General features: G+C 30.8%; 1 non-coding gene across 1 annotated transcript; it reads left to right on the top strand.

The window, feature by feature from the left end:
- Positions 1-263: 263 nt before the first annotated feature.
- Positions 264-336, top strand: TRNAR-CCU (transfer RNA arginine (anticodon CCU)). The gene has a single exon. It is a non-coding gene; the product is annotated as a tRNA-Arg (tRNA).
- Positions 337-6,676: the final 6,340 nt, after the last annotated feature.

Here is a 6,676-nt window from a genome sequence, read left to right as displayed (position 1 = left end):
CCTGCTTCCTCCTCTCTCTCTTCCTGCCTCTCTGCCTACTTGTGATCTCTGTCTGTCAAATAAATAAAATAAAATCTTTAAAAAAAAATTCACATGATACTCATTCACTACTTAAATCTTTTCCCCTAAGCCTAATGATAGATACTGAGCTTAACATTTGTACTGAAGCTTCTTACTAACATCTTTCTGAGGGATAATTTTCAGCTGTAACAGCCATTAAAACTTGATATTAAAATAAACACAAGAAACAGTCTTTTGGAGTTGCCTGGCTGGCTCAGTGGGAAGAACATGAGATTCCTGATCTCAGGGTTGTGAGTTCGAGCCCCATGTTGGGTACAGAGATTACTTAAATATAAAATCTTTTAAAAAAAAGGAAAAAGAAGTCCTTTGGATACTTTCTCAAAAATAGCTAAAACAATATTTTAGTGAAGCATATTTAATCACAGTGCTATTAAGAAAATATTACTTATAAACATTTTAGGGCATAAATAAAATACATTAGTACTAACAATACAGAAATAAATATAATAAAACATAAACTACAGTAATTTCCATTTTTCATTTTTGTCACATTTTAAATGTATATTTGTATAATTTTTATAAATAGTCATACACAACCATGTATAAATAAATGTGTTTAATCAAGAATACTTCTGGTTCACATAAGAGACTCTTAATGTCACAAAACAAACTGAGGGTGGCAGGAGGGAGGGGGGTAGGGAGAGGGTGGTGGGGTTATGGACATTGGGAAGGGTATGTGCTATGGTGAGTGCTGTGAAATGTGTAAATCTGGCGATTCACAGACCTGTACCCCTGGGGCTAATAATACATTATATGTTTATAAAAATATATAAAAAATTATTTAAAAAAAAGATACTGATTTACTGGGAAAAAAAAGAATACTTCTGGTTCACACAATGAGCAAATTAGAAATGTTTCTTTCTTTAAATAAAACTTATTAGTTATCTTTTACTTCTACAAAATAAAAGATATTTTATAGAAATTACAAAAATAAGATTATTGAGCATAAAATAATAGAAAATGAAAAATTTAATCAAAATGGTTACAAATAGCACAGTCAGAATATATGTTTTTAATAGTTGCTTTATGGAAATGAATTCTTTATGATGATTCCAATGCTTACTTGATCCAGTATCTCATTTTCCATAGAAATAATCTCTGATTTGCTCACCACTTTTCTTCAGATAGTACAAACTTAACTAGTTTTAAGTACATTTTAATTTTGAAACTATATTCGCCACTGGCAACTGAAATTGGAAGTTACTTATAGCCTGAGAAATATCAGAATATTTGAAAACGTATTCAGTAAGTTATTGCTACAAACATTTCGATATTCAAATTGCAATATTTCAGAGGAAATCTATGTAGATTCTAGAAAGCAGCTTAAAGATTTTAGTTTCTCAAATATTTGTGACCCATAAATATCACATTCGCTGTTACAGTCATCAGTAGATATCAATTTTAACTTTTTGTGTAGTTGTACTATTTCATTTTCTTCATATTTCATCAAATGGTGTTATCTAGAGCACCAAAATAGGTGTAGTATTTTCTTGGCATCATAAAACTTTTTTTTAAGTTTTTATCATAAATAACACTACATCAAAAACTAATGATGTACTACATGTTGGCTAATTGAACTTAAAAAAATTAAAAATAAATAAAAGAAAAAATAAAATAAGAAATAAAACTTTCTTTAATGATAATATTATTGTATCTGATACAGAAAATAAAATTCTTCACTTGGAAATTTTGGTTTTCGACAAAGATGGGTTGATTGTGGGATTTCCAGTCAAACTTGGTCTTTTTCCTTGTAGGTTTTGAGATTCATATCTACATCCAGAGATTGTAATATCTTTAACAACAATAATATATTTTTCATAAGAACCACAATCATACTTTTTAAAAAATAAATTTCTTAATCTCTTCGATGACATTTGAAGGGTATTATTTAAGTCTTGAATTTTAGTTTCTGCAACATTTTGCTTACAACACTAATACTTTTTAAAATATGATAAATTAGAGCTAAACAAAAAAATATAACTTTTGATATTTTTTCAAGTATTCTTTGGCTTCTTTTCTAGAACATATACATTTATTAGTGCCATCACAAAACTTTAAGAGTTTTTAACCTGCCTCTATTTGTGTTTTTATTTTTATTTATTTTTATCAATGGATATTTTTTAATTTTAAAAAATGTTTAAATTTGGGACACCTGGGTGGCTCAGTGGGTGAAAGCCTCTGCCTTTGGCTCAGGTCATGATCCCAGGGTCCTGGAATCGAGCCCCGCATCGGTTCTCTGCTCAGCAGGGAGACTGCTTCCTCCTCTCTCTCTCTGCCTGCCTCTCTGCCTACTTGTGATCTCTGTCCGTCAAATAAAAAAATATTTTTTTTAATGTTTAAAATTTTAAATCAGGTTTCTTATTTTAATTTCAGTACAGTTAACATGCAGTGTTATATTAGTTTGTGGTGTACAATAGAGTGATTCAACACTTCCATACATCATCTGGAGCTCACTCCTACATCCCTGTCACCCATTTCACACACCCCACCCCCACCGAATCTCCCCTCTTCTACTTGTGTTTTTAGTAGCATCATGTTACCAACTGCATTTCCTATTCCAAATTCAACAATGGCTAAATACTTACGTTTAGTAAATGTGTATCCAATGCTTTTTAATTTTTATTGAGGCTGAAAAGTGGTTTTATACTTTGTGCCATATAAAAAGCTGTTCAGAGTTACCAGAGGGTTTTGCTGTCTCATTTCCTCCCAGTTTAAAAAAATGCACAGAAATCAGAATACAGGATATTTTATCATTTTCAAACATCAACTGTTGCAAGTTGCTGTTTTCCTTGCACATTTTTGCTATTATTGTACCCAGGATTTAGATTTCCAGATTTTCTCTTATAAGTGGTTACTAAAAATACATGTATAATTGTTCTTTACTTAAATCACCTACTGGACAGAACTGTCCCCAACTTGTCACATGTAGAAATAACAAGACTTCCATTTTTAAATTCACAGATCTAACACCAGTTATCGTCTGTTCTACAGGGCTTTGATTATATGTGTATGTGGTATGTAGGAGCTAGCTTGCACTGGCTGGTGAAAGCCTACCATTAAATATTCAGGAATTTTGTGAACCGGTTGTTAAATTATTAGGAGCTTGAAATCAGCCTTATTAGGAGCGTTTGCAACATTGAAATCAGCAAGTGCCACAAACAGTTTTTCTTTTTTAAGAGAGGTTATCAGCACACCATTGATTATATCTAAAATGATTGAATAATAATTAGCATTGTTCACCTCATTAAATAATCTTTTTAATTCCATCTGCTATAATCTTGATTTTTGGTTTTATATTTCATCCCCTACATAATGTGCCATGTTGCTATTTGTTGTTGATGTTTGTATTATGCTTAAGTGTCAGTGGTGATGTTATCCAATTTTGCTATGGTTTCTACTAAATGAAGGAGATTCCTATTGTCATTCAGTTGTTTAGTTAATTCTCTGAATGCTCAAATGTTTTGCTAAATACATTAAAATTTATAGTATACATTTACTATTGACACATTGTTTCTCATCCTCAAATAGTTTATTTCCTATAGCATCAGAATTATTTTTTTCAAAAGCTAAACAATAAAATGATAGTGATGCATTTTATTCTTCATTTTTTTATGACAAGTGACAAAAATCTGTCATTCTGTGCCCCCATTCTCTTTATTCAGTTGTGTTTTTTTTCCCATAAGGGATTTATAAAATAATATGTATATATACATATATATATTGGAAGATTTCCTTCAGCTTAAAAAAAAAAGTAACAGGAGTTAGGATTTTTTTTTTCAACATTAGCCGGAATTCTTATATGAGAAGTTTTAAAAAATTTCCTATCTGTGCTTTCTTTGAGAAGATAAACTTGTCCCATTGGAGATGGATAATCTCAACAAGAGAGTTCTGCTTTCAGTATTCAAATACAAGGACTTTAACTGGATCAACAGCAAGTGTATTTCATTTAATGGATTCTATGTGGGTGTTTTTCCTCTCTCATTTTTTTTAAAGAAATTCATCCATTCCCATTCACATAGAAATAGAGAGTAAATTCACCACTTGTCCCCTCTGTGAAGTCTGCTAGATTCTCCTGAGACTAATCATTTCCTTTTATTTCTTCCCCCTGGCATTCAATGATCCAAATAATTTCTTTTTTGTTTTTTGGATGGTGGATTCTCATTTTCTGTTTTTCTGATCATGACACAATGTTGGGCAGAAATAATGTGATCATTTTATACATTTACTTTAGAATGTGTAAAATTTTTAACTTTTATTCATTTAATGAGCCATTAAGCTTTAACAGCAATTAAAATTGTATGATAAAGTTTTCACAGCATAATAATGGCTATGATATAATTAGATCATTATGTGGTAATGGTAAATAAATATTACTCATTCTATAGAGACTCATGTCAGATGAAAGTATTATTAGGCTTAAATGGAAACTCTGAAATATCATTTTAGTAAAATAGACAAGTGACAATACTGTTAACTACAAAATAAGACACAAAATTTAGCTACATTTTACCACCAGGGAATTTTTCTTTTTCATTCTGAGATATTTTCTGATGAGCTCATGAAATTTGTGAAAAGTAGCTTCCAGTATTAGAAGCATTGTTTATTGTTACATCAACAAAGTCTTTTGTTTGTTAAGCTCCTTCCTTCACTATCAAAGCAAAACAGTATCTATATATTCTATTACAAAAAGATATTTTACTTGATTAGTTAGGGAACTGTTATAATAAATATACAAATAGCCTATCTTTGAAACCTAAAACAAGTTATAATAAAAATATAAAAATAGATCAAAATAATAAATGTGTCTACAATGTGACTGTCATTCTCTTAGTTATTGTGACCTTGTACGGAACCCAACCTGGACACCTGTAAGCAGCAGATGTGCTCATGTTGGAGACACACACTCATAGGGCCTAAAGACCACTTCATGAGCATAGAGTAGAACTAACAAAGCAGGCATACTGTTACTACAAATAAAAACAAAATTTAAAGAAGTTAACTTGATCCATCTCTTCCTTTGTGATTTTCTCTATTGGTTTGCTTTCTGTTTTTTCATATAGAGTTATTTCCTTCTCTGAGATCATGACACTAATCATCCTCCATATTTTCTGCCATTTTTTACATTAAATAAAACTTTTAAATTCTGTTAGATTTATTTTGATGCATGATATATAGTAAGAATCTAACTTTCTCTCAAAGTTTTATCTATTTTGTACTCACCCTTTATATAATAATCTTTACTCATTTCTTATATCATTTTTATCATAACAGCTTTTGATAGAGTCTTCTTCTGTAATATTGTTTTTATTTGTACCTATTCTTGTACTTTAACATGGTATTTTATCCAATATGGCCAAATAATAAAACATTTTATTATTTGGCAAGATGACTCTTCATTCATTAAGCTTTGCTTTCCTTTTTTCATTAGACATTTTTGTCCATCTATTCTTTCAATGTATAACATAGGACTTGAAAGAGCGGAAATAAAAAGAGAAAAGGTATTTCAAGGAGAAAAATGGAGTAAAGGCAAAGAACTTCCACCAAGTCAATGGAAAGCAATGTTGAGTTTAAAAAAGGAAGGTCATCTGTTTTTTGGATCTCCCCTGTTTTGGAGCTAAAATGTATCCTCTGATATCCTTATCAGACATCCTTACTCATTCATGTAAGAGAATAAGAGAAAGAAAAAAAATACATAAATACTCTAACAGAAATGTGTATGAATACTGAAGTCTTGCTACAACACTTGCTTATATAATGTGTTCTTTAACACATGCTTAGTAGAAAGTTTCTGCAAATATTCTGAGACAGTAAAATTTTCTAAACCCGATATTTGTTTTTTTCTAAACCTGATATATGCTTCACAATGCCTTCCCTGGAAACCTTACCTCCTACCAACTTTCGTGAAGTGTCATATATTCTTTTAGTAAACCTGAGTCAAGATTCAAGGAAGCCCTGGTTTTCTAATTGAGAAGTTTGGGCTTGGTTTCATTTTGAGGTTTTGGGGATGATAGAAACTTAAAACAAAATGAAAGCTCTTTAAATCCTCAAACCTCCATTTTATAATAAATATTTATAGTGCCCTCTGTTCTGCCCCAAATGAAATTTAACAATAAATTAACCTACTTATATACAGATTTTTAAAAATCACTATAAGACTAACTTTACGATAAAGAATAAATAGAAGGAAAGAAATTTATAACTTCAATATGTAAATGCTTGGTCACAGTCACATTGAAAAGTGTAAGGAAGTTGTTAGATATTTGCAACTCTGTGTAGCAATCACAGTGAAAGAGACTGCTATAGAAGCAGATTAATGCCATTGGCAACTCAAAAACCTAAGTGTTTAGACTGTCAGTAATTTGATTTTCCAAACTGGGAAACCACTGTTGATAATGTTCAGTCTAAAATACAATATAACACTTTCTTGAATTTTATGTAGTTGCATGCTTGAAAAGGTCAGTGTTACATAAAGCAAATTGGAGTTTGCCCTCATTTCATTGTACTCATCCACTTTCTGAATGCCTTCCAGAAGTACTGAAACTCTTGATATTCCTAAGAGACAGATCCTCATGGACAGCCAAGTGTGACACTTCCG

The sequence above is a fragment of the Lutra lutra genome, chromosome 1 (assembly GCF_902655055.1).
Source record: "Lutra lutra chromosome 1, mLutLut1.2, whole genome shotgun sequence".
NCBI classification, from domain to species: Eukaryota; Metazoa; Chordata; class Mammalia; order Carnivora; family Mustelidae; genus Lutra; species Lutra lutra.
Note: the sequence above shows the minus strand (reverse complement) of the source record. Positions and strands in the feature narration are given on the sequence as shown.